Source organism: Saimiri boliviensis, chromosome 2 (genome assembly GCF_048565385.1).
Source record: "Saimiri boliviensis isolate mSaiBol1 chromosome 2, mSaiBol1.pri, whole genome shotgun sequence".
In the NCBI taxonomy this organism is placed as follows: Eukaryota; Metazoa; Chordata; class Mammalia; order Primates; family Cebidae; genus Saimiri; species Saimiri boliviensis.
In genome coordinates this window covers 41,486,544-41,508,714 of record NC_133450.1, presented here as the reverse complement: position 1 = coordinate 41,508,714, position 22,171 = coordinate 41,486,544, and the positions used below count along the sequence as shown (strand labels likewise).

Genomic DNA, 22,171 nt, shown 5'->3' with positions numbered 1-22,171 from the left:
CTCAAGAGTATTAAAATATTTATACCTTTGGTCCAATAATTTTGCTTTAAAAATTTTCCCTTATTTTTATTGAAAAATGATCAATATAAAGAATTTTTCTTTAAAGTTTACTTTTCTCTATTTTTGTTGAAAATGATCCAAGAGTTTGAATTCTAAGACCCTGTCTTAAGAAATATATATATATATGTATTTTTAAAAGTTTTTTATTTTTTTTGAGACAGAGTCTCGCTCAGTGGCCAGGCTGGAGTGCAGTGGCATGATCTTGATTCACTGCAACCTCTGCCTTCCAGGTTCAAGTGATTCTCCTGCCTCAGCCTCCAGAGTATCTGGGACTATAGGCACAAGCCACCATGCCTGGCTATTTTTTTTTTTTTTTTAATTTTTAGTAGAGATGGGGTTTCACCATATTGGCCAGGATGGTCTTGATCTCTTGACCTTGTGATCCACCTACCATGGACTCCCAAAGTGCTGGGATTACAGGTGTGAGCCACTGTGCCCAGTCAATAAATATTTTAAAGAAAGAATAATCTTGATACATAAAGATGTTCAGCAAACTGTTATTTAGCTGATTATGTATTAAAAAACATAATCAACCTAGATGTGCACTTACAGTATGTTAATTTAAAATGATGATTACTGATTAGAGTTAATTAAAATTGATAAACATTTTGTTAAGAATCAAGATGGTTATACAAAGCCATAGGCACTATTATTAAAATTGGGCAAAATTTATGTATACCCTATAGCTAGGATAGTTTGCTCTTCCCTTGAAGTCAACCTTGGCATTGAATCATCTTCAGAAACAACAACAAAAAGAACAAAATTCCTGAGAAAAATCTTAAAAAGAATGAATGTGAATCATTTTTTATGTGTGCATTCTCTTGGAAAACATTCAAGCAGATTTTTTTTTTCCATAACACGCAACTGATCTATTTAAAGTTTCTCTTCTTGTTCTCATTGTCCCAACATCTCATTCATTGGAGGATGAAAGTTGACCAACATTACTCCCTCCCTTTCCCCAGAACCCACCCTTAATTTCCACTAAAATGGCTCTGGTCTTTCTCCCCCTTTCCTCCTCTTCATTTACATCCTCCTTTAATCTTCCTAGAGAGTAAGTTTTGCTGTCTTCAACGTAAATCACTCAATGCTTTCTACTCCATCCCCTCACCTGCCTAATTCTGCATGACCAAAGTCAAGAAACAGAGTGAGCAAAGAGAAAAAGAAAATCTGAGTGGGCAGGTCATAGGTGTTGAGGAACTGTGAATACGAAACATACTATTTTTTTTTTCCTGTCCCACGTGTTTGGATAATATATGCCAGAATGTTTTAATTGAAATTGTGGGTGGTTTCAATCTTCTTTTGACTTGTCTTTGTTTCCTGAAATGTTTCGTATGTACTTTTTAAACCATAAAAAGGTTTAAAAAGAATATTTTAAAACAATATTTTAAAAAGAGTATTTAAAAAGAATATTACCTCCAAACTTCTAAGCAGAATAAAGAAGGGCAAAACACATAAATAAAATTAGTAGGTATGAGATAGGTAAATTACCAAGAATGATTCTGGAGAAGACATGTGGGACAGATACAGAAAAATAAATTACATACAAGAAAACTCTATTTTCCCCAAATAATAATTATTTAACATTGTAATGTAGATGTCCTTTTAATAGAATTCTCAGGCTCATTTATTTCCACATCTTTAGGTCACAATGTGTCTACATTATTCCAGATAGATGTGAAGTTCCTGTTTTAGAAGCTCCCTACCAGGAAATTGATTAGTCTTCCAGGATTACCTCTAATACTTTACCAGGGACAAGAATGGATATCTAGAGTAAATTTTCTGGATTTAAGGGAGATGAGAGGCAGTTATATAATGATTTATCCTTCATGCCTTTGACTAACACTGTTCACTTTATTTTCATCCCAAAGGTTAAATTGCTACAGCTCTTTTACAATCTTTCCTCTATGGATCTCTAAGTCCTCCCTTGGTACCTTCACATCTGCCTCGATTCTCAAAACATGTTCATGGGATCTGAGTCAGTGGAAGCTGAGTCTTTTCCTTGTTCCTTATTGCTACTCCCAACATTATTTAATGATAGAAAAATATGGTGGTTCTTCTCTCCCACAAATGCACTGTAAGGGTGTTAGAAAAATAATAGTAGCAATGATGATAGCATGTTATCTTAACACCAGTCCTACAAAATATTTACCATCGTTGTTTCCAATTTACTGATGAGGAAATTGAGACAGTACGGTTAACTGGTGGGCAAGGTCACCCTGTTGGGGAGAACCAGACTGAGACAAATTGAGACCCCCCAGAACTCCCAAAGTTAATACTCACCTAATTTACACAACAACCCTATAAGGAAAGTACTTAAGACATAATAAATGTAACACAAGCAACACATGTTAGAAAAGTGCCTGTTGCACAGAGAACTAAGCAAGTTCTTGTTACAGTTAAGAGAAAGCAGCCTTTGAAAGCTGCATTCAGGAGAAGAGACAAGAGAAGGAGACCATGTTTTTCCATCTCAACTCCTATTCAATTTCTGCCTTGAAAACCACTGGGGAATGGCGAGTCATATTTTAAATAGCTATAAAGTCACTCTAAGCTAAGTACTATTCCTTCTAATGTTACAGATTCAAAGTTTTTCTTCCTTGAGAGAGGGAAGGTGGTGAAGCAAGTCAATGCAGCAGATGTCATTGATAAACTTGAACCACCTTTTACTTTGGAAAAGACAACTGCCAACAGGGTGGTATAAACCATGTGTGTGTGTGTGTGTGTGTGTGTGTGTGTGTGTATCTATATATCTATATAGATATATAGATCTAGATCTATATAGATATATAGATACACACACATACAATCTATATAGATATATAGATACACACACACACACACACACATACACACACACACACACAAATCTGTCTATTCTCTGTGACAACCTAATCCATATTTATATTCATGATAGCAAGTTAATTTGAGGATATATTCACTGTGGTCCACAAACATGGCTTCACCAACATATCCTTAGAAAAGGAAATATTTTCTTTATTATTCTCTAAGCCTCCTGAAGACATACACACACACACACACACACACACACACACACACAAACACACACACACACGCACACACACACACACACACACACACACACACACGCAGAGCAGAGTGCTGAGTTCCCACTGAAGAAAAAGATTTTATTAATAAATATGACCAAAATCATCACGGGGCTGCCATGCCATAGATCTTGTGTGCATGTGTTTGTGTGTATATGTATATGTACCCTTAGGAAGTCCAGAGAAAAATGAAAAAACTTTCCTCTTCTATAAATGTAATGAGGTGAAACATGCTCTTCCTCAATGCCTGGTGGCTGTTTCAGGATTAATCCCTTCTGTCCTATATTCTACCTTCTCTGAATCCTTAGTTTTGCCTCTATGGAATTCAGGGCTTCCTGTCATGACTTTTTGATGAAGTCTGCCTTCCAATAAATAGCTTTATATTGTGATTTCCTACTTTCCTTCCCCATCTCTATTTTGTATACTGTTCTCAGAATTGTCCATGGCACCTCACTAACATCAGAATTAGCAAATAAAAATTCAGGATGCCAGTTAAATCTGAATTTCAGATAGATAGAAAATTGCTTTCTCAGTGTAAGTATGTCCCAGGCAATATTTGAGATACGCCTGTATAGTCTTTATTGTTTATATGAAATTCAAATTTAACTGGCTATTGTTGAAAATAAGAGTAAAGGAGATTCTTGTGATTTAGTGAAAAAAGCTCAGCTGAATTGTGTTCTATTGTTATATGGAAAGAAGAGCTCATAGTTGTGAACTTGTGGATGTTTAGCTGAGGGAATCACTCAGCAAAGTGTTGATGATATAGCTTGTTTTTTTCTTGATTTTTTATAGTGAAATGTGGCAGAAAAGAGAGAGATTGGAGGAAGTTCTCTAAGTAGAAAAAGAACTAGGACTTGGGTATTTGGGAAATTCCCAGCCTATCCAGATGGAAAAAAATGCTACATTCAGATTTGTAGACAGTAAATTGTGCTCTGGAGAGAAAGCCCAGGGCATGGCTGGACAACTTTTCACTAGCTCCTTGTAAGGATCAAAGGTCCAGGAACTCAATCAGTGAGGGCATACATTTCATGAATCCCCTAAGCCATTGCAGGAGAAGTGAAAAATATAGATGAGATTATCTAGGAAGGATCTTTGAAGGAGCATCTTGTCTAATGGAGTAAGTCTTTGGGACATACACGGAAAATCCACACCATTCTTGAGGATTTTATGTCATCAGAAACACTACCAGTTTGGGTTAAAACTAACAGGGAGGAATAAATGAAAGAAGACTGTCAGGCTCCAAAAATTCTACATGTAGGAAACAGGCTTCTAAATTACTCAGTTTTAAAAATGCTCTACCTCTTGTGAGAAAGGAAGGATGATCCAGATGACAGAACTGTTGGTCAAAATGGCCTTTTTATGTCCAGAGAATGAAGCTGTGGAATAAGAGGGCAGAAACGTAAGACTCAGAGTATTATTCCTAGACTTCTAAACCCAATAATTTTTTTTTTTTCCAGATGGATCTCAATATTGCTTGGGACCAGTGATTGTTTTCTTCCTTCTGTCCCCACCCTATCTCCTCCTTTAAATGGAAATCACTGTAACTATTTTCCTATGTCCATCCCATCATTGTATTTTGGGATCACATCACTTGTTTTCTAGTTTTACAGGTCAAAAATGGAGATAATTTTTGCCCTATTTGATCATACCAGGAGTTTCGCCCATATATTATTGAAGGAATGAGATTTAGAACTTCTTGGTCAGTGATATTTAGATGAGATTTTGGAATTGCATTGATACTGTAATGGTCTGAGACTTCTGGAATGTTGGGATTGGGTGAATGTATTTTTCATGTGGAATAGTTGTGAATTGTTAGGGACCAGAGAATAGTAGGCTGAACAATGATTCTTAAAGTAGTCCATGTCTCAGTCCCCAGAATGTGAATATTTTGCCTTAAATGGCAAAAGGGACTTGGCAGATGTAATTAAATTATGTATCTTCAAATGAGATTATTTTAGATTATCCATCTAGACCCATCAGTGTGCTGTATTCAGGAAACACATCTCATGTACAAAGACACATATACACTCAAAATAAAGGGATGGAAGAAGATTTACCAAGCAAGTGGAGAACAAAAAAAAAAAAAAAAAAAAAAAAAAAAAAAAAAAAAAAGCAGGGGTTGCAATCCTAGTCTCTGATAAAATGGACTTCAAATGAACAAAGATTAAAAGAGACAAAGACAGACATTGCATAATGGTAAATGGATCAATCCAACAAGAAGAGCTAACTCTCCCAAACATATACACACCCAACACAGAAGCACCCCGACACGTAAAGCAAATTCTTAACGAGCTAAAAGGAGATTTACACTCCTGCACAATAATAGTGGGAGACTTCAACAGTCCACTGTCAATATGAGATCAATGAGACAGAAAATTAACAAGGACATCTAGGACTTGAATGCAGAGCTGGACCAAGTGGACCTAATAGACACATATAGAATGCTCCACCTCAAATCCACATAATATACATTCTTCTCAGAACCACATCATACTTACTCTAAAATTGACCCCATAATTGGAAACAAATCACTACTTAGCAAATGCAAAAGAATGGAAATCATAACAGTCTATCAGACTACAGTGCAATCAGATTAGAACTCAGGATTAAGAAACTCACTCAAATCTGCACAACTACTTGGAAAAACTGAACAGCTTGCTTCTGAGTGTTGACTGGATAAACAATGAAATGAAGGCAGAAATAAAGACTTTCTTTGAAACCAATCAGAATGAAGATCCAAATTACCAGAATCTCTGGGACACATTTAAAGCAGTGTCGAGAGGGAAATTTATAGCAATAAATGCCGACATGAGAAATAAGGAATGATCTAAAATTGACACCCTGTCATGAAAATTGAAAGAGCTAGAGGAGCGAGGTCAAAAAAGCTCAAAAGCTAGCAGAAGACAAGAAACAACTAAGATCAGAGCCGAATTGAAGGTGATAGAGACACAAAAAAACCCTTCAAGAAATCAATAAATCTAGGAGGTAGTTTTTTTGAAAAGATCAGCAAAATAGACAGACTACAAGCCAGGCTAATAAAAAAGAAAAGAGAGAAGAATCAAATAGATGCAATAAAAAATGATAAAGGGAATATCACCACTGATTCTGTAGCAATACAAATGGCCATCAGAGATTACTACAAACAGCTCTATGCACATAAACAAAGCTGGAATAAATGGATAAATTCCTGGACACTGGCAGTCTACCAAGACTAAACCAGGAAGAAGTGGAAACCCTAAATAGACCAATAACAAGGGCTGAAGTTGAGGCAGCAATCAATAGCTGACCAACCAAAAAATGTCCAGGTCCGGATGGGTTCACAGCTGAATTCTACCAGATGTACAAAGAGGAGCTGGTTCCATTCCTTCTGAAACTATATCAAACAATACAAAAAGAGGGAATCCTCCCTAACTCATTCCATGAGACAAACATCATCCTGATACCAAAACCAGGAAGAGACACAACTAAAAAAGAAAACTTCAGGCCAATATCCATGATGAACATTGACACAAAATCTTCAATAAAATACTGGCAAATCGAATGCAATAGCACATCAGAAAGCTTATTCATCACGATCCTGGGGATGCAAGGCTGGTTCAACATACACAAGTCCATAAACATAATCCATCAAATAGAAACAAAGACAAAAACCACATGATTATCTCAATAGATGCAGAGAAGTCCTTTGACAAAATTCAACAGCCCTTCATGCTAAAAACTGTCAATAAACTAGGTATCAACAGAAGGTATCATAAAATAATAAAAGCTATTTATGACAAACCTACAGCCAATATACTGAACAGGCAAAAGCTGGAAGCATTCCCTTTGTAATCTGGCATTATGCAAGGATGCTCTCTTTCACCACTCCTATTCAATATAGTATTGGAAGTTCTAGCCAGAGCAATCAGGCAAGAAAAAGAAATAAAGGGTATTTAGTTAGGAAAGGAGGAAGTCAAATTGTCTCTATTTGCAGACGACACGATTGTATATTTAGAAAACCCCATTGTCTCAACCTAAAATCTCCTGAAACTGATAAGCAACTTCAGCAAAGTTTGAGAATACAAAATCAATGTGTAAAAATCACAAGCATTCCTATACACCAATAACAGACTTAAAGAGAGCCAAATCAAGAATGAACTGCCATTCCCAATTGCTCCAAAGAGAATAAAATACTGGGAATACAACTAACAAAGGATATGAAGGACCTCTTCAAGGAGAACTACAAACCACTGCTCAATGAAATAAGAAAGGACACAAACAGATGGAAAAACATTCCATGTTCATGGTTAGACAGAATCAATATCATGAAAATGGCCATACTGCCCAAAGTAATTTACAGATTCAATGCTATCCCCATCAAGCTACTAATGACCTTCGTCACAGAACTGGAAAAAAACACTTTAAACTTCATATGGAACCGCAAGAGAGCCCACATAGCCAAGACAATCCTAAGCAACAAAACAAAACAAAGCTGGAGGCATCACACTGCCGGGCTTCAAACTATACTGCAAGGCTACAGTAATCAAAACAGCATGGTACTGGTACCAAGACAGAGACACAGACCAATGGAACAGAAAAGAGGCCTTGGAAGCAACACCATCTACAACCATCCGATCTTGGACAAACCTGACAAAAACAAGCAATGGGGAAAGGACTCCATGTTTAATAAATGGCATTGTGAAAACTGGCTAGCAATGTGCAGAAAGCAGAAAATGGACCCGTTCATGTCACCTTACACTAAAATTAACTGCAGATGATTATACATTTAAACATAAAACCTAACACCATAAAAACTCTAGAAGAAAATGTAGGCAAAACCATCTGGGACATAGGCATAGGCAAGGACTTCATGACCAAAACACTAAAAGCAATGACAACAAAAACCAAGATAGACAAATGGGATCTAATTAAACTTCAGAGCTTCTGTACAGCAAAAGAAACAATCATTAGAGTGAACTGACAACCAATAGAATGTGAAAAAATTTTTGCAATCTACCCATCTGACAAAGGGCTAATATCCAGAATCTACAAAGAACTAAAACAGATATACAAGAAAAAAAACAAACCCATTTAAAAGTGGACGAAGGATATGAACAGACACTTTTCAAAAGAAGATGCATATGAGGCCAACAAGCATATGAAAAAATGCTCATCATCACTGGTCATCAGAGAAATGCAAATCAAAACCACATTGAGGTATCATCTCATGCCCATTAGAATGGTAATCATTAAAAAATCTGGAGAAAACAGATGCTGGAGAGGTTATGGAGAAATAACACTCTTACACTGTTGGTGGGAGTGTAAATTAGTTCAACCATTGTGGAAGACAGTGTGTTGATTTCTCAAGGATCTAGAAATAGAAATTCCATTTGACTCAACAATCCCATTACTGGGTATATAACCAAAGGACTATAAATCATTCTATTATAAAGACACATGCACATGTATGTTCATTGCAGCCCTGTGTACAATAGCAAAGACCTGGAACCAACCCAAATGCCCATCGATGATAGACTGGACAAAGAAAATTTGGCACGTATATACTGTGGACTACTATGCAGCCATAAAAGTTGATGAGGTCGTGTCCTTTGTAGGGACTTGGATGAACCTGGAAACCATAATTCTCAGCAAACTGACACAAGAACAGAAAACCAAACACCAAATGTTGTCATTCATAGGTGGGTGTTGAATAATGAGAACACGTAGACTCAAGGAGAGGAGCATCACACACTGGGGGCAGTGGGTAAGGGGGCTAGGGGAGGGACAGCGGGGGGTGGGGAAGGTGGGGAATGATAACATGGGGAGAAATGCTGGATATCAATGAAGGGGGAATAGAGGCAGCAAACCACCTGGTTATGTAGGCATGTATGCAACAACCCTGCATGACCTGCACATGTACCCCAGAACCTAAAGTAAAATAAAGAAAAAGAAAAATGAAACTCATTGCCAATAGTAGCAAAATTTAATTTGAACTCAGATTTGAGGGACTGAACTAATTCCCTTCTTTCTTTCCTTCTTCCATCCCTTCCTCTCTCCCCTTTTCCCTCCCTCTTTTATCATCATCATTATTTATGATGACTGATACAGTTTGACTGTGTCCTCACCCAACTCTCATCTTGAATTCCTAAGTGTTGTGGGAGAGACCTGGTTGGAGGTAATGAATCATGGGGGCAGGTCTTTCCATGATTGTGAATAAGTCTTATGAGATCTGATGGTTCTCTAAGGGGAGTTTCCCTGTACAAGCTCTTTCTTTGCCTGCCACCATCCACGTAAGGTGTGACTTGTTCCTCCTTGCATTCTGCCATGATTGTTAGGCTTCCCAAGCCATATGGAACTGTGAGTTCTCCACTAAACCTCTTTTCTTTGTAAATTTCCCAGTCTCAGGTATGTCTTTATCAGCAGTGTGAAAATGGACTAATATAGTAAATTGGTACCAGTAGAGTGGGGCATTGCTGAAAAGATCTGAAAATGTGAAAGCGACTTTGGAACTGGGTAACAGGCAGGGGTTGGTACAGTTTGGAAGGCTCAGAAGAAGACAGAAAAATGTGGGGAAGTTTGGAACTTTCTAGAGACTTGTTGAATGGCTTTGTCCAAAATGCTGGTAGTGACATGGGCAGTAAAGTCCAGGCTGAGGTGGTCTCAGATGGAAATGAGGAACTTGTGGGGAACTAGAGCAAAGGTGACTCTCGCTATGTTTTAGACTGGTGACATTTTACCTCTGCCCTAGAGATTTGTGGAACTTTGAACTTGAGAGAGATGATTTAGGGTATCTGGCAGAAGAAATTTCTAAGCAGCACAGCATTCGAGAGGTGGCTTGGGTGCAGTTAAAGGCATTCAGTTTTATAAAAGCAGCAGAGCATAAAAGTTTGGAAAATTTGCAACCTGATAATGTGATAGAAAAAAAATTTCCCATTTTCTAAGGAGAAATTCAAGCCAGCTGCAGAAATTTGCATAAGTAATGAGGATGAAGTAACTGAATGTTGATCCCCAAGACAATGGGGAAAATGTCAGAGATCTTCACAGCAGACCCTCTCATCACAGGCCCACAGGTTTAGGAGGGAAAAATAGTTTCATGGGCCAGGCCCAGGATCCCTCTGCTGTATGCAGTCTAGAGAGTTGGCATTCTGTGTCCCAGCCACTCCAGCTGTGACTAAAGGGGTCAAGGTATGGCTCTGGCTGTTGATTTAGAGGGTGCAAGCCTCAAGCCTTGGTGATTTCCACATGGTGTTGAGCCTGTGGGTGCACGGAAGTCAAGAATTGAGATTTGAGAACTTCTACCTAGGTCTCATAAGATGTATGGAAAGGCCTGGATCCCAGGCAGAAGTTTACTGCAGGGGCAGGGCCCTCATGGAGAAGCTCTGCAAGGGCACTGCAGAAGGGAAATGTGGGGTCAGAGCCTCCACACACAGTCCCTACTGGGGCACTACCTAGTGGAGCTATAAGAAGAGGGCCACTGTTCTCCCAACTACAGAATGGTAGATCCACTGACAGCTTGCTCTGTGCACTTGGAAAAGTCAGGGACACTCAATGCCAGACCATGAAAGCAGCCAGGAAGGAGGCTGTACCCTGCAAAGCCACAGGGGCAGAGCTGCCCAATGCTGTAGGAATCCACCTCTTGCATCAGTGTGACCCAGATGTGAGACATTGAGTCAAAGAAAATAATTTTGGAGCTTTAAGATTTGACTACCCAACTGGATTTTGAGCTTGTGTGGGGCCTGGAGACCCTATGTTTTGACCAATTTCTCCCCTGTGGAATGGCTGTATTTACCCAATGCCTGTATCCCCATTGTAGATAGGAAGTAACTAACTTCAGATTTTGCAGGCTCATAGGAAAAAGGTACTTGCCTTGTCTCAGATGAGACATTGGCCTGTGGACTTTTGAGTTAATGCTGAAATAAGACTGGGGGGCACTGTTGGGAAGGCATGATTAGTTTTGAAATGTGAGGACGTGAGATTTGGGAGGGGCCAGGGGTGGAATGATATGGTTTGGCTGTGTCTCCACCTTCATCTCATCTTGTAGCTCCCATTATTTTCATGTTTCTTGGGTGGGACCCAGGGGGAGGTAATTGACTCATGGGGGCAGGTCTCTCCTGTGGTGTTCTCATGATAGTGAATGGGTCTCATGAGATCTGATGGTTTTTTAAGGGAGAGTTTCCCTGTACAAGCTCTCTCTTTTGCCTGCCAGCATCCATATAAGCTGTGACTTGCTCCTTCTTGCCTTCTGCCAAAATTGTGAGGCTTCCCCAGCCATGTGAAACTTGGAGTTCTCCATTAAACTCCTTTCCTTTGTGAATTGCCTGGTCTCAAATACATCTGTATCAGCAGCATGAAAATGGACTAATACAATGAAAATATTATCTATGAAGAATCTATTTCTGGGGCAAAGTATGTTCTTGATGCAATGAATTCAGTGTTTCCTCTATGTCTAGAGATGCCTCTGCTTATGGAATATCTTACAGATTCTAATTTAAAGGATATTCAGATATAAACTAATGATCTTCTTGATGAGGTTTCCACTGCATTCAGATGAATGTTAAAAATACTATACTTCATAGATCAACCACGTGTTCTTCAATACCAAAATGTTCTGGTCTGCTGTGCAAGCAAACAAAAGGATCCAAGTGTTATAAATTTCAACAAACAAGCCAAAACAATTAGTTTCCTTAGATGATTAAAGAACATAATAAGCAAAAAATGTTCCACAGTCAGACTGGTAGAGAAGCAAGTTCTCTGTTTTTATTAACAGCTTGCTTGCAGATTTTTACTTCAGCTAACGAACATTATAATAGCTCAGGGGAAAAACAACCCAAATGCTGCAAACTCTGACCACTGCTAACCAAGGAGCCAGTGTTCAAATGGCGTGGGCCGGCTGCACATACTGCTTCTCTTCATTTTCAACCTGAAGTAATTCCGCTACCCTGTCCATATGCTCCAGCCTCCGACTAAAATCCTCTAAGTGCTGTGTTGGAAGAAAATCCCACAGAAGACTTCCTGCAGACTGAAGATATTATCCGCTCATGTATCTGTCAGTTGACCAGCAAAGAACATCTGGCAAGGCAGCTGGAGGGATGTCATATGCTAGCTAGCAGGGGGCCAGAAACAGCTTACTGGGCACCAAGGGAAAGGGCCATGGCAACTGGCAAATTGCATACTATACATTTTACCAGAGCAAGTTTGTTGTGATGCTTTGTCATTTTTCAAAGGCAAGCAGATTTTTCCTTCTTCCTGGTTCCTTTTGCTGCATCAGTTAATTATGAAAAGCACTGAGCACGGTGCTTGGGAATTAAGTGCTAAAAAATACTAGTTACCATTACTTTTTGCTGTGTTGTTATTACAGCAGGACTGCTCCCTCACTGCATGGTCACCAAATGTCCCAGAATTCAGCTGCACGGTTGAATTGTGAGCTTTAGTGGGAGGTCATGAAACTAGGTAGTTAGTGGGTCAGTGAGTGTTTATGCTGTTTGTGTTATTTAGGCAGCCCATTTTTGTTTGGAATAGTAAAAGCTATCTTTGGGGTGGCATCCCAGTGAAGGAGGAAAGAGGAATTTGTATCTGGCAGGTGTGTTTACTTTGAAAAGTTGAACACCAGATCAAAGACCACCAGAACAGCCCCTGTTATGACAATGATAAGTCATTTCTGCTTCTCTCTGAGAACTATTATTAGTAGAACTGGAAAGGGTTAACTTTTTCATCCAAAACAAGTGATTAAAAGAACCACAGCAGACCTGGAGATGTGAGGATAATTATAAAGTTAATGTTTTCTTTCCTACTTGAAACATCTGGATAAATGATAGCTATGGGATTTCCCTTCAACCTGCACCATCCACAGATTCAGTACCTTTCTGTGAGTGAGACTGCATTATTTGTAACAAGTAAAGCAGGACTGTTCTTTCCTCTTTTTGAAAAAATGGTTTTGATGTTTGGGAATATACTAGAAACATGTCAGGTCCCTATTAAGAATATGTACAAAGACAAAATTTGGTAGATGTAATCAGTAGCCACGGTTCCAAACTTTGGGGTGTATGAGAATTATGCAGGGGGAAGATGATGGGGGAGGGAGGGTTATGTGTGTGGGCAGGGGGCACGGGGTGAGGGTTGTTTAAAATGCAGATTCCTGGGCTACATTCTAGAAAATCTGATTTTATAGGTTTGGGAAGGGACGTTAGGAATTTGCACTTTAACATGCAGGCTCTTAAGGAGACAGGGAGCCTGTGGGGCAAGAGGCTGAACACTTAGGAAAATGGCTTGGTTTACACAGGAAGATGTGACACTAGGAAATAAAGTACCATAAAGAACTCTAAAGAGGTGGAGGGCCTGGAGAGATATCATTTACTAAATATTCTGTTGATTCTAGAACCCTTTCGCCCTTATTTTAAGGAGTATTGCTTATGAAACAGTATAGCTAGTGGACTTCGTGGGTTCTGGGTTCAATTCGTGGGCCACACCATTTACTATCTGGGTGACTTTGGGCTCAGAGCCTCAGTGTCCTAAGCTGTAAACTGCGGATGATCATAGCATCTACTTAACAATGTGATGATGGACTAATAATACTAGCTAGCAATGATAGGGAATACATGTAGAGAAAAATTTGTGAGGTCTTTTACATAGATGGACTCATTTAATACTTTCAAAACCCTAACAGGCACGCACAGTTGTTTCTAATTGGAAAAATTAGGTTAACAATTGACTTAAAGTCACATGATTAGAGAATGGGATGGCTGGGGCTCAGATCTGGGTGGGCTGGCTGCAGTGCCCACCTTCATACCTCCCTTGCTATCCTGCAATGAAACATGTGTTCCTCTTCCTTTCCCTATTATTTAGCTCCAGACCGGCCAGGATTAGTTCCTGTTAAGTATAATGTCATGTTAGCTGAGAAAAGTGAACTCTACATGTGTGCCCAGGCCGGGGCTATAATGCAGGAGAGAGAAAGCAGTGTTGTAATTCCCAAGCAGTAGCTTCAGCCCGGCTCTGTACCTAAGTGCTCCGGGGCCAGCTGTCCAAGAGAAGATGTGGTTGGCTGTGGCTCACCTTAACCTTTTCCACTGGTGGCCTTATGTTTTCTAAGTAAAAGGAGCTGATTCGCTTTTGCACCCACACCTCCCCCCAGCAGCAACAGCCACGAAAAAGTTCTTGCCAGAGACAAGCACGGTCTTCTTTTGAGGCCCCGGAGCTCAGTGGGGTGAAGCCGAGTATACTCTATTTCTTTGTTGGTGCTGCCATCAGAAAGTACCATGGACAGGGTGCATGAACAATAGAAATGCATTTTCTCACAGTCCTGGAGGTTAGCCCTCTAAGATCAAGGTGTTGGGAGCATTGGTTTCTTCTGAGGCCTCTCTGCTTGGCTTGCAGATGGCTATCTTCTCTCTGTGACTTCAAGTGGGCTTTCCTTTGTGGGCACCTGTATCCTGATCTCCTGTTCTTAGAAGGACATGGTCACACATTGGATTAGGGCCTACCCATATGACCTCAGGTAACCTTAATTACCTTTTGTAAGGGCCCTGTCTCAAGATACAGTCACATTGTTAGGTCCTGGGGGTTAAGACTTTAACATATGAATTTGGGGAGGACATAATTTAGCTCACAACAGGCCTGTAATAACTGCAGTAGGTAGCTACTAATTATTGAATGTGCCAGGTCTGCACTCAACACTTTTTCAATGCTGTCACACTTAATCCTCAAAGTAAACTTCCAGTTATTTTCGGGGGCACCTCCCCTGCTGGGCCCACCACCATGGGGACATCCCCTTTACTGTATGTCCCTCTCTTCACTTGTGCAGAGATTGGCCACTGCATGCTTGGTGATAAGGTGTCATAAAGCTGCCTTTCCATTGTCCGACTGTGTGTATCTGGTCTCTGACAGGGCTGTGGCTTCAGGACTCCTGGTACTCTTTCTTATTTTGCCCCAGGTCCTGGCAGTGCATGTGTCTGGAGAGGCAGGAACTCTTCCCTAAGTGTTCACTTGAAGGAATGGAACTCAATTTACTAAGCCCAGTGATCTCTCTCTTGCACTCACATGCGTTCACGTTCTCTCTCTCTCTCTCTCTCCCTCTTCTCTCTCTCTCTCTCCTTTCTCTGTCTCTCTCTGTCTCTCTCTCTGTCTCTCTTTGTGTGTGTGTGTGTGTGTGTGTGTGTGGTTTGCCTGATTTTCTGTCACCAGATTGCTCCAGGAGCAGTGATGCTCTTAATTAAGCTGAGATCCAAGGTGCTTAAAATGCAAAATTCTCAGGCAACCTGGCGAATGCCTGAGGCTGGAAAAGGATGCTCTTAACTTTCAGAACTCTAGATGCATCACACCATAAAAATACGTTGATTCCTATAGAGCTAGCTCACAGGACCAAAGAGTGAGATCCATCTACACTGAGGGGAGTTTATGGAGGAGCTAGACTCCTCTGTGTGTTCTGCAAGCTAGCCGGAACCAGGAGGGGCCACAAGTGGCCTCTTGGTGTGCCTCCCCTACCACATGAGGGTAGCCTGAACTCACGAGAGGATGAACCAACGAGCTAATGAAGAAATCCCTGGGTAAGGAAGTTCTGGTTCTTAGAAAAGATAGGAGGTCAAGAGCCCAGCCACGGACCCAGAGATCACAAGTACATAACGGGAGGTTGCAGCTGGCCTGGAAAAACCTGAGAATCATGCAGAAATGGTCTTTAGTACTCACCTCCCATTGTTCAGTACACAAGTTGAACTTCTTCCCTTTGACACAACTTCACTTTGACTTCTCCTTTTAGGACTTGTGGAGAAGGAACTTGGACTTTTCAAATATGGTCTATCACTCAGCTCTTGTCACTCAAGTCCCTACTCATCACCCTTTAGTGCTGAGCAAGTGTCTGCAAGTATCCACACCACCTCTGCTCCTCCTTCTCTTTCCTTGCTCCTTGGAAATGTGCCCATGTTTTCTCATATGTGTCTAGACTCTCTGGAGCTACTTAAATAAACGTCCAGGCTTACAGGATATTGACAAGAACTCCAGCCTCTGCTGTGCTTTCTGAGACAGCAATCCCTTTGTTATGAATCCAAAGCAGAGCTCCCAAGTTAAGTGAGGTCTATAGGAGGGAAGGGCAGGAATTGTCATATGACAGTGAGGGGTGTTCCAGTTACCCCACAGTCCTGTATTTAGCTTCTGCTTATATCCAGTTGACCTGGACTTGGCCTGACCTTTGCTTATGTATAAGGTGGTGTGCCTACTAAGATAGAGCTGCATCTGCTTGGCAGGACAACTATAAACAACAAAAAAATACCCACGTTGGGAAGCCCACGTAGTCCTGCCCAGGTAGTTGCTTGGCTTACAGAGAGTAACAGAGTTCCCACTAATGTCCACATGGACTGGGTGCTCTTGTACAGGGCACAGCTTGTATGACAGTTTAGGGCAGCCCTGGATCTTGGTCTCAGTGCAGATGGAGGGGCTATGAGTCCATTGATTCCCTCCACTATGCCCGCATCTGTGTCTTGGATCCCCAGATAGTGGTCTCCCAGCTTCTTTCCTTTCCAGCCCAGCCGAAAGCCTTTTGTACCTCTTGTGTGCTGGAGCCCATACCCATGCTTGGTTATTTTGAAAGTTCTGGTGATCGGGTGACTTTGGTTTGCTAGTTGGATGGTTAAAATGTGATGGGAATGCAGATCTTTTGCATTTATTGTCTCCAGAACCTGACTCTGTGAGCAGGACAGCCATCCACAGCATCTCAATGACCGTATTCATACTGTCTGTGAAACAAGTATTTTCCAATCAGGGTGCGCAGGGAGTGACATGCAGCTTGTCTTCCTGCAGGGAAGGAGAGAACACTGAATTTCCCAGTTCTGAGTAATTTCAGCGCCGAATTCTGTCTAACCATGTGCTGCTGATCAGCCTATGTCAGAATGCTGTGTCTTCTGCCTGCTTCATTATTTTCCAGGGATGTTGGGTGCTGGCCTGGTAGCCTTTGACCCCACTCATCCAACTCACTTTTTGAAATAGACATTGACTGGTAAAGAAGCACTTCTCTTTTGCTAAAACTCTTTCCTGAGTCAAAATTGCTTATTGCTCTCAGTGTCCTGGATACACCTGCAGATGTGCAGTGACGCAGCCAGCCCGAAAAAAATTGTAAAGCACATCATGTGTGTCTTTTGGGTCTCCCTCACCCTTCTGGCAGTCATCTTTTTCTTCCTCGTAGGACTCTTCTCCCTTCCCCTTACGCCAGTCTGCATCATTTTCTTATTCTTCCCCACGGGCAAACTAATCTCTAATAGGGAATTGTTGAACAAAGCAAGTGTTAACCGATAATGCCTTAAGCTTTACTTCCCCACAGGGCGCTGGCATTTTAAATGAGGGATTTGCCCCAAATTAATAAGGTCATAATCCTTGAAAGAGAGCTCGTATTTTTCCGGCACTTTACAAAGTCAGGGTGCCTTTATTTTCTAGGTTAGATCTGCTTATAGGTACTTAAAAAGAAGCAATGAGGTGGAAATTTTAGGGCACTAAGAGAGACCTACAGGCCAGTCAGGTTGCACCAAATGACATTTCCTTCTCTGATCAGACAGTGTGCACTATTCATACAATTTCATGCATCTTTTTGTTCTCTATTGCTTTTTATGCAATATATTTCTTTTCACAATTTGAACAGATCTCAACCCTCTAAATGCTTGGGTTCAAGGTGGATGAGGAAGGTTAGTTCACAAGCAGCCACTTGTTCACTGTGCTCTGGGTCTTTCTTTCTTTCTTTCTTTTTTCCTTTTTTGAGACGGAGTTTTGCTCTTGTTACCCAGGCTGGAGTGCAATGGCACAGTCTCGGCTCACCGCAACCTCCGCCTCCTGGGTTCAAGAAATTCTCCTGCCTTAGCCTCCTGAGTAGCTGGGACTACAGGCATGTGCCACCATGCCCAGCTAATTTTTGTATTTTTAGTAGAGACGGGGTTTCACCATGTTGACCAGGATGGTCTTGATCTCTTGACCTCGTGATCCACCCGACTCAGACTCCTAAAGTGCTGGGATTATAGGCGTGAGCCACCATGCCTGGCCTGCTCTGGGTCTTTCTATGTAGTCCTCTGAGATGAATAGCGTTGGCCATAAGGACGAGGTGATCTCATTTTCAGCACGTTTAACTCTGGACATGTTTTCTGTTCTTTAGTAGCACATTAGATAGCAGGATGGCACAGTTTTGAACTGAGATTTTGCACAGAAAATTTACAAGCATCTCCCTTTTTTCTGTTGACAATGATGTGAAATTTGTCTTTCTGAAGTAAATGGGTTTACCAGAACTTGAAGAACTTTACTCGGCTTGAGAATGACACTTGAATCACTAATTATTAATTCTATGGTTTTTTTTTTCCCTCCAAGCAAGAGCAATAGTTTACTAGCTATTTTAGCTGTTAAGAGGAAGATTATATAAAAGGAAATTCAATTAAGTGTCTGTTAAAGTGAATGGAGTCTTTGATTTGGATGGGGGTCTCTGCCAAACCTTCCATATTTCACAATATATCCATGGTTTTGTTTATTAAATTGAAAGCCTACAACGTTCCAAGTCATACATGACAAGCTGAGGTTACAAAGATGGAGACGATGCATTTTCTACTCTCAAGGAGCTTTTTCCTTATTACCAAAGACTGAGTAGTCTAAGCTTCAGCTTCCTTACCTTTACAATGGAGGTAACAGCAAAACTATACATTGGGCTGCTATGATGATGAAATAAGCTGAGACTGTAAAGCAATCAGAATATTTCCTGGCACATAGTAAGTGCTTTATGCATGTTTCAACAAAATACAAGATAAAACATGTGACAAGAATATAGATTGGGAATGTGCACATACACATGGGTGTGAAGAAAATGCTCCGGAAGGCACCAAAGATTTAGAGGGAGAGAGAGTGATGGTTGGGGCTGGCTTCACCCATGGGGGAGTTGAGACTTTCCCTGGGTCTTGAATGATGAGTAAGAGTTCATTATATAGAGAAATGGAGTGTTTCCAAGAAAAGAAAGAGCACAGCTGTTGTGCCATTCAAAGAGCCCTGTCTGGAACATCCTGCCCAGAAGCTTTCCCTGACCACCAGCTCACCCCACTGGATTAGTTCAGATCAGGCACGTTATAGTACTTGGTAAAAGCCTCTTTCTCATGATTATCTTGACATTTTCTAGCCATTTTCCTCTAATATTTATTCAACAACGTATATTGATCACCAGCTTTGTGTCAAGCCTTGTACTGGCCTGTCTGTTCTCAGGAACTCTTAGAAAAATAAGATGTTCTCTCCCTGGCACCAGGAGCTCCCATGACACACTGCTTGGCTCAGTGTAGCAGTTTAAAAAGCACTTTTGAAAGAATTTTTGTGTGCATTAGTGAAGTATCTGGCTAATCCCTAGGTTTTTGGTGCCTAAAGGATTGTCTTTAACTGAGAAACTCCGGGATATAGAGCTTTCTGTCAGGGGAATAACCGGACACAAAAAAGTAGTTGTTGTGTTGACTGTTTCTGCTGTTTATCCAAACCTGTGTGGAGCTGATTTTTTAATTTCTTAATTTAATTTTATTCTCAACTTTTTATTTGGTAGAGACAGGGTCTTATATATGTTGTCCAGGCTGGTGTTGAATTCCTGGCCTCAAGAAATCATCCTGCTTCAGCTTCCTAAAGAGCCAGGATTACAGTTGCGAGCCACTGCCCCTGGCCAAAGAATTATTATTATTTTTTGAGACAGAGTATCACCCTTGTTTCTCAGGCTGGAGTGCAATGGCGTGATCTTGGCTCACCGCAACCTCCGCCTCCTGGGTTTGAGTGATTCTCCTACCTCAGCCTCCAGAGTAGCTGGGATTACAGGTGCCTGCCACCATGCCCTGCTAATTTTGTATTTTTAATAGAGACAGGGTTTCTCCATGTTGGTCAGGCTGAAGAATTGATTTTTACAAAGAGCTTGTAGCACCTCAAAGGAGAAAGGATCATTGAATATCGTTAGTATCCCCTTAGGAGAATTTTAAAAATCATCTGTCAATTTAACTGAACAATGACATGTTGCAGCTGTTTCCTGGGGCCAGTTTATGGCTTCTGAAGTCTGTGTCTATTTTACATTTCCTCTGTCTGTTCCATCATTGGGGTCACAACTGTATTTTGAAAGTAAGAGATCCTTTGAAGTGAGATTTGGGGATGGAAGTGTGTGTGTGTCGGGGCTGGGAGGTTTATAAGCAGGATCACAAAGCTGCCTGGCAATTTTCAATCTCAGAAATCCTGTGTTAGGAAAAATAATAGCCATGCAATGGTTCCTTAAAACGATTCAACATTTCTCATTTTGCCCTACAGTAGTGAAGATGCATTTTACTCATGACTATCTCAGTTACAGCAGAGAACTTAGATCTTTTAAATCAGATTATAAAGAGCAGCCAGGCATGGTGGGGCTCTGTAATCCCAGGACTTTGGGAGGCCGAGGTGGGCAGATCACCTGAAGTCAGGAGTTCGAGACCAGCCCTGCCAACATGGTAAAACACCATCTCTACTAAAAATACAAAAATCAGCCTGCCATGGTGGCAGGCACCTGTAATCCCAGCTACTTGGGAGACTGAGGAAGGAAGGAGAATTGCTTGAACCCGGGAGGTGGAGGTTGTGGTGAGCCGAGATTGCGCCACTGCACTCCAGCCTGGGTGACAAGAGTGAGACTCCATTTCAAAAAAAAAAAAAAAAAAAAAAAAAAACAGCACAAAGATCCTGTGTTTTGGAGACTCATCTCTTAATCTACAGTTAGATATTCACACATCTATGCTAATTCTATTCTTTTGGCAGACAACAGAATTATTTTAAAAAATTGATAAGGACAGGGCCTTTACATAATCTTGGAGCCAGTGTTTTATATCTTGGATTCTATTAAATCATAAACATATAAGATATAATGATACAATAAAATATATGTAAAGGATATAACCACATACAATATATATTAATACAATTGTATTTTGTAGAAGCTGTCTCTGTGGATTATGTGAGTGTGACTTATCTTCTGTTTTTTCTTCCTTTCCTTTTTTCCCTTCCCTGCCTTCCCTTCCTTTCTTCTCTCTATAGCTTTTTGTTGTTGAGGAATCTCAAATTATTGGGACGTAAACATGAAATAATCGTTTACTCCTGACAACTAACCCCAATTATACCTTATTGACCCTTAAGAACATAAAAATCCAATTCCGTAACTTTTGGGGCATGGTTACCAAAAAAGTTTTATTCAGTTTTTTTAAAGGCTTAATTCTATTCATTTAAAAATGGAAACTTTATGTTTAGTTTAAAGCCATCTTCCCTTCCCCATTTCAGAGTAGATTTTCATCACTGCCCTTGTTCATACTCCCCTCAGCGCCCACATTCCCTCTGCTTTTACTCTGGTGTTGGGCTGACTGGAGAGACAGCATGGTGTGGCTTCTGTGCTCTCCTTTGTGGTCATGACCAGCCGGTGTCCAAGCTCTTGTCTTGATGTGGACAGGTGGGGCTAGCTACCCTAGGCACTGGTGGTACCCTGAGGCCCTGTGGCATCATGAGGGTGCTCATGGGCAGCAGCGTCACACCGCACCCCTCTGACATGCACTCTTCTTTGTACCACTGTGAGCTCCCCATCTCATCCACTCTTCATGGCTATTGTATCTAGGGTCTGTTGCTAGGAAGTGATTTGGCTTCTGTAACTTTGAATATCTCAGGGAGCAGGAACTTACGGAAGAGACCCATGCCATATAATGGTCCCGAGCTTGTAACATGCCTGGTGGTTTGGCAAAATTTCGAGCAGAGAGGGATTGAATATTTCAGTATTCCTGTCTTTCAGGTCCCCTAAAACTCAAATGTTATTCTCAGAGCCTCTCCTGGCTTTTGGGTTTATCATCTCATGGGAAGGTCAGGAGACCTTGTGGATTTATCATCTCATGGGAAGGTCAGGAGAGGAGAGATTTTTCTTTTCCCCAACTCTAGATTTCAAAGACTGTCTTCCTCCATCCAGCTGCCTGCTTGTGTACTGGGGTGGTGAAATATTGGGGCAATCACATTACGTAGGTTTTGTTTAACAAGCTTCTATTATCAAGATGGGCTGGTGGAAAGGACAGCCCTGACAGCCCATAGTTCTCTCTGCCCTGAAT

At 40.9% G+C, this 22,171-nt stretch overlaps 1 long non-coding RNA gene across 10 annotated transcripts in view; it reads left to right on the top strand.

Moving 5' to 3' along the window:
* LOC141583527 (uncharacterized) overlaps nucleotides 1-22,171 on the top strand; it is a 327,776-nt gene that overhangs the window by 81,274 nt on the left and 224,331 nt on the right. For 5 of the 10 annotated variants that reach the window (XR_012516176.1, XR_012516170.1, XR_012516172.1 and 2 more), the window contains one exon: nucleotides 4,580-8,856. The exons of the other annotated variants lie outside the window; for them this stretch is intronic. This is a non-coding gene — a long non-coding RNA (uncharacterized LOC141583527). Of the gene's footprint in view, nucleotides 1-4,579; nucleotides 8,857-22,171 lie in introns of those variants that run through there. 10 annotated transcript variants of the gene reach the window in all.